Source organism: Bubalus kerabau, chromosome 2 (assembly GCF_029407905.1).
Source record: "Bubalus kerabau isolate K-KA32 ecotype Philippines breed swamp buffalo chromosome 2, PCC_UOA_SB_1v2, whole genome shotgun sequence".
In the NCBI taxonomy this organism is placed as follows: Eukaryota; Metazoa; Chordata; class Mammalia; order Artiodactyla; family Bovidae; genus Bubalus; species Bubalus kerabau.
Window position 1 is genome coordinate 190,642,338 of NC_073625.1, and position 9,878 is coordinate 190,652,215.

Here is a 9,878-nt window from a genome sequence, read left to right on the forward strand (position 1 = left end):
GCTGTTCCCTCTGCTTGAGGTTCCCCTTGGTACTTCACCTGTCTCTTTTTACACCCATGGGAGGTCTCAGCTCCAAAGCCACCTGCTCAATCTTTCATTCAGAGGGTCATTTATTCGGGAAACCCTTACTGTGACTCTTCTGTACGCTGAGCACTAGGGGACATTCTGGTGGCAGGTCGTTCACAAGAGGAGGGTGACCTTAGAAACAGGACACAAGACAGGGCCAGGGGGCCAGCGGGCCAGCGTGTGCGGGGGAGGGACCGGGTGCTGGTGCATCTGGGACAGACACCAGGTCAGGGGTGGCGGTGCTCTGGGCTGTGGGGGACAGCACGGTGCTTATCCTGCTCACCACACCTGCCACCGAAAGCGAGCCCGTCAGAATGGAGATCTTTCCTGGTGGTCTCTGTCTCCCCTCTACAGCAGCCCCTGGGGACCTGGGACTCTGTCTAGTTCTCAGCCACGTATGTCCCCAGGCCCTGGCACAGCTGCTGGGTCACTGCTGCTGCAAGGAGATGGCAGGGCTGTCATACCCCTCTCCTGCAGGGACCCCTTGGTGGAAGCCCTGATGGGGGTCAGAGCCCTGGGAGGAAGGGGGTAGCCGCAGGCCTGCTGTGCCCTGTGAGTAGGGGGCAGCAGTGGATGTGTGTGGACTTGGGACTCATGGGTTGTGTTGCCACCCAGGGTTGGGCAGGCAGGGAGCATTCTGCCTATCTAACAGGAATGGGGGTCCCAGCCTGGGACTCACAACCTTCGGACTTTGGTGGGTCTAGCAGCTCACTGAGCCCCTCCGGAGCCCCTCTGTCCTGGGCACACATTAGGCAGCCTCTGTGGGGGTGGGGCTGGGAGTAGCTGACTTGGGACAGCGCTGCGGAGGGGCTGGCAGACACCCTCCGCTGTAGGGGTAACTGCCCCGGGTCACAGGGTGAAGTTGTTTATTCGAACAGGGACCCACTGAGGAGGACGCCAGTGTCACATGAGCGAGTGGGCAGCTGTTCCAGGGCAGCCAGGCTAGGCGGGCAGCAGTGGGAGAGATGGCAGTGGACAGTGATGCCAGGCCGTGGCCACACGTGGAGCAGCCCAGCTGGAGACTGGATCACATTTGTGGACAGGGCAAGACCCAGTGGAGGGAGACACTAGAGACCAGGCTTGGGTGGCTGATGGGGGGAGGAGTGAGCAGGGCCCGTGGCGGGGCGTGGAATGGACCAGGGGCGTGATGGAGCAAGGGCTTTCTGACTAGTAGGGGGGCCCTGCTTGTCTGAGAGCTGTCTCTTCCCCATGGAGCCCAGGGGCTGTCCCTGCCCCGTCCCCCACCCATAGGATGAAGCAGGGCTGGATGAAGGCTGCAAAAGCCAGTGGGGGTGGCACGGTGGGGGTGGCACCGTGGGTTTGACACCATGGGGACAGTGGCAGTGGTGGAGGGGCATGTCAGGGAACTGACCAGGGTGGACCCAGATGTCACAGACACCCTGTCCATCATTGTCCACATCCTCCAAGGACCCCCACGGCTGCTGAGCACAGCCGTAACCAGCCCTCGTCTCAGCCTACTGTAGCGCCCCCGCCACTGGGTCTCATCCAGGGCTCTGGAGACCCCCGCCTCATCAGAATCCCTCTGTGGACAGGTCCATGAAGACCCTCCCTTGGGAGCTTAGTGCTCCCATGGGTGGCCCGGTGGCCTCCACTGCACCCGTGTCACTTTCCTCAAGTTCAGGAAATGTCACTCCGAACTTGAGCAGGGGGTGGGGTGCGGTAAGGGGCACACAGCAATCCCGAGTGTCGTCTGTCTGTCCATCCATGGTGTGCTTGTGGGAAGGAGGAGGTGGGGAGGGGCCATTCCTGCTGTCAGGAGCCTGGGTTGGTGGCATTGTGTTCGTACAGTGGGTTATGCTTAGAGGACAGGAGAGAACGACTGTCGGGAGTGGGCCCTGCCCTTCTGCAGCCCCTGTGCTTTGCTCCTCAGGGGCTGACTGACCATCTGCTGCTCCTGTCCATCTTCCTGTGGGGCTGGAAGTTGGTCTTGCTCATCTGGCAGTCAGTGGCGGCTGGCTACATAACCCCCTGCAGCATGTGTCTGCCCAGTGGGTGGGCGGCACCGGCCAGTGACTACATTTGTACATCCTGTTCCTGGACTCCTTTCCTGGGCAACTGTGACAAAGTACCACAGACCAGGCAGCTCAGACAACCTTGGCCTCTGACCTTGACCTCTGGCTTTGATCCTTACAAGTCCAAGTCAGTTTGAGGGAACCCCCTCCCTTGGACTCTGAGCTCTCTGAACATCTGATCTGTTTCTCTTCTTCAGTCTTCGTACTGATCACCTGCCCTCAGTAAGGGCCCTGTCGAGGGGCTTAGCCATATACCCAGGCCCCAGTGTTTGCTCTTCGAAATCTCCATCCACTGGCCCCACCTTGCTCCTTGGCCATAAACCCCCACTTTCCAGGTTGTATTCGGAGTTGAGCTGGACCTCTCTCCCCTCCTGCAAACCCCACTGCAGGGGTCCCTCCCGCCCAAGTGTAGTCCCTTGCATGCCAAGTCACTTCAGTCCTGTCCGACTCTGCAACTTCATGGACTGTAGCCCGTCAGGCTCCCCTGTCCATGGGATTCTCCAGGCAAGAATACTGGAGTAGGTTTCCATTTTCTCTCCAGGGGATCTTCCTGACACAGGGATCGAACCTGCCTCTCTTGTGTCTCCGAATTTGGCAGGTGGGTTCTTTACCACTAGCGCCACCTGGGAAGGCCCTTAGCACCTTAGTGAGTGTCATGGGCTCCTTTTTCTTCAACATGGGCAGGATTTGGCCACGACATTGCTCTTTTCATCCACATGAGGCTGTCAGAGGTCTTGTTGATCCACCCTTGGTTGGAGGCTCAGCTGTCACTGTTCAGAAATTGTTAATGATTTGTGAGCAAGGAGTCTGAATTTCATGTTGTGCTGGGCCCTGGATGGGGTCAGGGGTCACTGCCAACAAGCGGTGAAGAGCCTGGTGCAGGTGGACACATCGGGGCTTGGTGGGCTTGGGAGAAGACAGTGCTCTGGACAGTCAGACTCAAGATAAGCAAGTGGGCTGAGCTCTTGCCTCGTGGGCTGAACTGGACTGGACGCAACCTCTGTCACCCCCTGTGCCCCGAGCTCCATCATCTGATGTCACCCTGGACCTCCCAGGACCGTTGTCTCACCTCCATTGATTCTCTAGGGACTTGGAGGACATCTGGGAGCTGAGTGGCAGCACTGAAGGTGGGGGTCTCACGGGGTCCTGGGGACAGGTGCTAGTGGGGCCCAGGCCCCAGGGGTCTCTGATGGCCGCTTGGTTTCCACCTGCAGCTTCTGCAGCCTGGCTCTAACCGGATAACAGATGTCCACAGCAATGCACTCCATGCAGCCCCACTGAAGGCCCCCAGCCTTCCAACAGAGACCGCCCACTACAGGACGCCCCTCCTGAGCACCATGTACCCCAGTCTCAGGGAAGCCCCTTGTTCTCACCATGGCCTTGTCTCCACACCTTCAGGGCATAGGCCCCTTTGTCTGGTCACTTGCTCTCTGACCGTCCCCTCCAGACTGTGTGTGCCAGGAGCAGGTCTGCACAGAGCCCAGGCTGCTCAGTGCTCAGAGTGAGTGAATCCAACTCTGAAAATGAACTAAACGTTCAGTATCCATGGAGAAACAATGTCAGAGGTTGGGATGCTGTCCAGACAATAAGAATGATAAACACAAGCCCAGTGGGTAAACTGAAGTGTATTAAATTATATTTAAAATTAGAGACACCAAGGGAAAATTTCATGCAAAGATGGGCTTGATAAAGGACAGAAATGGTATGGACTAACAGAAGCAGAAGATATTAAGAAGAGGTGGCAAGAATACACAGAAGAACTGTACAAAAAAGATCTTCAGCCAGATAATCATGATGGTGTGATCACTCACCTAGAGCCAGACATCCTGGAATGTGAAGTCAAGTGGGCCTTAGAAAGCATCACTACGAACAAAGCTAGTGGAGGTGATGGAATTCCAGTTGAGCTATTTCAAATCCTGAAAGATGATGCTGTGAAAGTGCTGCACTCAATATGCCAGCACATTTGGAAAACTCAGCAGTGGCCACAGGACTGGAAAAGGTCATTTTCATTCCAATCCCAAAGAAAGGCAATGCCAAAGAATGCTCAAACTACCACACAATTGCACTCATCTCACACACTAGTAAAGTAATGCTCAAAATTCTCCAAGCCAGGCTTCAGCAATATGTGAACCATGAACTTCCAGATGTTCAAGCTGATTTTAGAAAAGGCAGAGGAACCAGAGATCAAATTGCCAACATCCACTGGATCATTGAAAAAGCAAGAGAGTTCCAGAAAAATATCTATTTATGCTTTATTGACTATGCCAAAGCCTTTGACTGTGTGGATCACAGTAAATGTGGAAAATTCTGAAAGAGATGGGAATACCAGACCACCTGACCTGCCTCTTGAGAAACCTGTATGCAGGTCAGGAAGCAACAGTCAGAACTGGGCATGGAACAACAGACTGGTTCCAAATAGGAAAAGGAGTATGTCAAGGCTGTATACTGTCACCCTGCTTATTTAACTTATATGCAGAGTACATCATGAGAAACGCTGGGCTGAAAGAAGCACAAGCTGGGATCAAGATTGCCAGGAGAAATATCAATAACCTCAGATATGCAGATGACACCACCCTTATGGCAGAAAGTGAAGAGGAATTCAAAAGCCTCTTGATGAAAGTGAAAGAAGAGATTGGGAAAGTTGGCTTAAAGCTCAACATTCAGAAAACTAAGATCATGGCATCTGGTCCCATCACTTCATGGGAAATAGATGGGGAAACAGTGGAAACTTTATTTTTTGGGGCTCCAAAATCACTACAGATGCTGATTGCAGCCATGAAATTAAAAGATGCTTACTCCTTGGAAGGAAAGTTATGACCAACCTAGATAGCATATTAAAAAGCAGAGATATTACTTTGCCAACAAAGGTCTGTCTAGTCAAGGCTATGGTTTTTCCAGTGGTCATGTATGGATGTGAGAGTTGGACTGTGAAGAATGCTGAGCACCAAAGAACTGCTGCTTTTGAACTGTGGTGTTGGAGAAGACTCTTGAGAGTCCCTTGGACTGCAAGATCCAACCAGTCCATTCTAAAGGAGATCAGTCCTGGGTATTCATTGGAAGGACTGATGCTAAAGCTGAAACTCCAGTACTTTGGCCACCTCATGCGAAGAGTTGACTCATTGGAAAAAACTCTGATGCTGGGAGGGATTGGGGGCAGGAGGAGAAGGGGACGACAGAGGATGAGATGGCTGGATGGCATCACTGACTCAGTGAACTTGAGTTTGAGTGAGCTCCGGGAGTTGGTGATGGACAGGGAGGCCTGGCGTGCTGCAATTCATGGGGTCGCAAAGAGTCGGACATGACTGAGCGACTGAACTTAACTGGACTGATAAATATAAAATCTACACATACACATAGAGCATATATATATATATAAGTGAAAATGAAGTTGCTCAGTTGCAGCTGACTCTGCAACCCCATGGACTGTAGCCCCCCAGGCTCCTCTGTCCATGGGGTTTCTCCAGGCAAGAATACTGGAGAGGGTTGCCATTTCCTTCTCCAGGGGAATCTTCCCTACCCAGGGATCAAACCCAGGTCTCCCACATTGCAGGCAGACTCTTCACCCTCTGAGCCACCAGGGAATATATATATATAGAGAGAGAGCTTCCCAGGTGGTGCTAGTGGTAAAGAATCTGCCTGCCAATGCAGGAGATGCAAGAGATGTGAGTTTGATCCTTGAGTCCGGAAGATCTGCTGAAGTAGGAAATGGCAACCCACTCCAGTATTCTTGCCCAGAAAATTGCATGGACAGAGGAGCCTGGCGGGCTACAGTCCATGGGGTCGCAAAGAGTCAGACACAACTGAGCGACTAAGCACAGCACAGCACAGCATTCTTTGTCAAACTACCTCCCTATCTCTTTATATGTATATATATATACACATACACATAATGTGTGTATTTGTGTATTTAGAGTGTCGTCTGTTCAGCTAACTAGCTACAGATTATGTACAGTTGATCCTTGAACAACTCAGTGGAAAATCTGAGCATAGCTTTTGACTTCCTTAAAACTTAATTGCTACTGTAGATCAGAAGTCTTAGATCTACTGTAGATCAGAAGTCTTACCAATAATATAAACAGTTGGTTAATTTGTATTTTGTATGTTGTACGTATGCCTATATATATTTTATGCATTCATACATGCCCTTTCCTTATTTTTTTCTATTTCTAGGCTACATGGTTCTGCTAGATTTTTTAAATGTCAAAAATCTCCAAAAAAGTTTTCCAATATATTTATTGAAAAAAATCTGCATATAGGTGGATTAAATTGATGTTTTCAAGGGTCACCTGTATATACACGTACATTTAAAAAGTGTATATGTATACATAAATAGACAGGATATATATGAAAAGACACTACGTGCTGTGCTTAGTCGCTCAGTCGTGTTTGACTCTTTGCGACCCTGTGGACTGTAGCCTGCCAGACTCCTCTGTCCATGGGATTCTCCAGGCAAGAATAGTGGAGTGGGTTGACATGCTCTCCTCCAGGGGATCTTCCCAACCCATGGATCAAACTCAGGTCTCCTGTATAGCCGGTGGATTCTTTACCATCTGAGCCACCAGGGAAGCCGCCCCCCCCAAAAAAGATACTATATGTATGTATTTATTTTTTCCCACCACTAAGTCAAATTCTTTACTTCTTTGCTTCCCATTAGTGATGGCTAAATGGAGGGAGGAGAGGGCAAGAAGAGGAAGACAGACAGAGGGAGGTGATGGGAAGGGAGTGGACAGTAAACCACTGTTGTGTGAAGTCTCAGGAGGCCAGTGCTCAGGGTAAGAAAGAGACCTGGAGAACTGTCCGCAGCTGCAGGGAGCATCACGTTTGCCTTCTGTGCATAAGTCCCTGGGGGGAAAAGGCTGCCACTGCACCAGGCTGCAGGCAGGCAGGGAGGGAGTCCCTTCGCCAGGGGCCGATCACTTACCCTCGTTGCCACACTGGTGCACTGGTGGACTTTGTACTTTATTGCCTCTGCCATGCACTTGGCCCAGGCTTCACCTCTATGTGTTAATACCTCATCTTCCGTCTTCTACTTCTTGGCTACTCCTCCCAGATTAAAAAAAATTTTTTTTGACATGTACACACTGCTATATTATATTTTTGGCTGTGCTAGGTCTTTGTGGCTGCACACAGGCTTTCTCTAGTTGCGTTGAGCGGGGGCTACTCTCTAGTTGAGATGTGCGGGCTTCTCATTGTGGTGGCTTCTCTTGCTGCCAAGCACGGGCTCTGAGGCGAGCCGGCTTCAGTAGCTGCAGCTCAGAGGCTCAGTGGTTGTGGCATATGGGCATAGCTGTGCCTCGGCCTGTGGGATCTTCCTGGACCAGGAATTGAACCCCTGCCTCCTGCATTGGCAGGTGGACTCTTATCCACTGCGCCACCAGGGACGTCCACTCTTCCTGTCTTGAGGGCTAGTTTGTTCCCATCTCTGTGCTTGCCCACGAAGCTGAGTGTGGGGCCCTGGCCGCACTTCCTCTTCAGATCCCCAGGCCTGTTGGTGGTGGTCGGCTGTTCTGGTTGCTACTGTGGGCCTGGGCAGCCCCTCTGGCCTCTGCCACTGCTCCTCCACCTTCCAAGTGAACAATTCCGGGAAGCTGAAGTTGCTGGAGAGCAAGTTCACGCCCCCCAACACAGGGCTCGAACCAGCACCAGACACTTCATCATCCAGGCTCTTCATAATGTGCGGGTCCCGACTCAGCCCCATTGCCTCCCAGCCCAGAGGCCCAGAGTATATATATTTAGATGTGTGTATGTATGTGTGTACATATGTGCGTAGATATGTGTGTGTATAGAGGGAAATGCTGGAAGATGAAACTGAAAAGGTGGAGACAGTTGCGTGAAAACGGGAGTATAGATGATTTTTCCTTTGTAAACTATCTTGTCACCCTGAATAATTTTTAGATAACTTTAAAAGTACGATTTACAAAAGGCACAGCCGCTCCCCGTGTGTCCTTGTGTCCCGACCTACATGGGCTGGCACTACAGGTGGCCAGGCTGTGCTCTCTGTGACTGGGTAGTGCCCCCCTCACCCTCCGCACTGAGCCCAGGCTGCCCAGCTCCGGCTCCATGGATCCCTGTCCAGCGGGTGCATGAAAGCCAAGGGCTTCCTCCTCCCACGTGTTGAATGGCAGCGCTCTCTCCCGTGGAGGCCGAGCTCCTGGGGCCTTGTTCCCTGTGAACAGCTGTCATCCCAGGGCAGCGGACATCACTTTAGGGGGGTGATCGAGGGCAGCCCTGGGATGCGACAGGAGGAGCAGCTGTGCTGCCAGAGCAAAAGGGGCGCCTGGGAGGGCAGAGCGACCCGGGGAAGAGGATCTCCAGCCCTGGCTGCCCCTCCATTCCGCAACCCCCTCCCTCAGCCCCACCCATGCCCAAACTCTCCTGCTGAACCACCCCCCAACCCCAGACACCTCACAGACCGGTCCCCTCTCTACTGGAATAGCCATCACTGCTCTGGCCCCTAGACACTCCTCTCCTTCCATCTTCCACCTGGAGTCATTTTCCTGAAGTGTGGACACTGCCCTGAATGGACCCTTGGAGGGGGTGGGGCTGGAGAGAGGGGCTTGGGACCATCTTACTGCTCTCTCAACCCAGGGGCACGCTTGGATCCTCCACAGCAAAATGGAAGAGCAAGCCAACAAAACCCAGACCACAGATCTTTGAGGCTCTCCCTAGATGCCGAGGGATGATTGGAACACTTACTCTGCTCCAGCCAGGTCTGCCCTGCCTCCCTGCCTGGAGGAGCCAACCTGAGCGTTCACAGTCAATGCCCCCCCACCTCCCCAGGGCAGTGACCCCCTCACCTCCTGGAGCAGCACCCCTCCCACCTCCCAGGGCAGCGGCCCCTCCTTCTGAGGAAGACACTCCCACCTCCCCAGGACAGTGCCCCCACCAACTCCCCCGGGCAGTGCTCCCCAGTGCCCTCTCCACCTCCCTGGGGCAGTGACCCCCTCATCTCTGGGGGCAGTGCCCCCACCTTCTGGGGCAGACCCCCCACACCTCTCCAGGGCAGTGCCCCCCCACCTTCCCAGGCAGAGGCCCCTCCCCACCTCTCTTTCCAACTTGGTACCTCATGTTCAGCACCTGTGTGACCTGGGCCCACAGACCATGAGCCTGGAGCAGGCAGACAAGGCTTGTGGTGGGAGCCTCAGGTGTCCCCGTGGTTGATGGGCCAGGATCTGGGGGTGCGGACAACTAGTCTGGGCCAATTCAAGACCAGTGACCTGGCCTCCTGAGGGCAGGGGTCCAGTTTGTTCTTGTGACTGGCTGGATCCCCACCCTGGGGGGAAGGGCTGGACCAGGGGAGGAGCTTCGTGGCTCCCGCTGTCCTGACCCATGAAAGTGCTGCCTGGGGTGCAAGGTTTCCAAGGGTCCAGCTAACATTTCCTGTAACCGGATAGGTGAACGAATGAACGCTGGCCGGTTTTCCTCTTAATTCTTCGTGCCTTAGTCTTGCTCCCCTCCAAGTGGGGGCGTGCCCTTAGGCGGGGTAGGACTCTCTTGACTCCTGCAATGAACAAACTTGAAACAGACGGGCGCCCAGAATTACAAATTCCTGTGAGAAGCAGGGCAGGCAGCGATTAGCAAAAGGACACGTGGGGCTTCCCTCAGGTCCGGTCAAGGTGCTCGACCAGCTTTGCCGCAGGTGGTGACCAACAGATCTGGACGGCCACCGTCCGCCCCCCTCAATAAATGCGCTCCGTGTCAGATTGAACAGGCTTAAAACTTGATCAGAAAAGACGCCGGTCCCTCCGCCCAGGAGCGGGGTAGGGTGGGGTGGAGTGG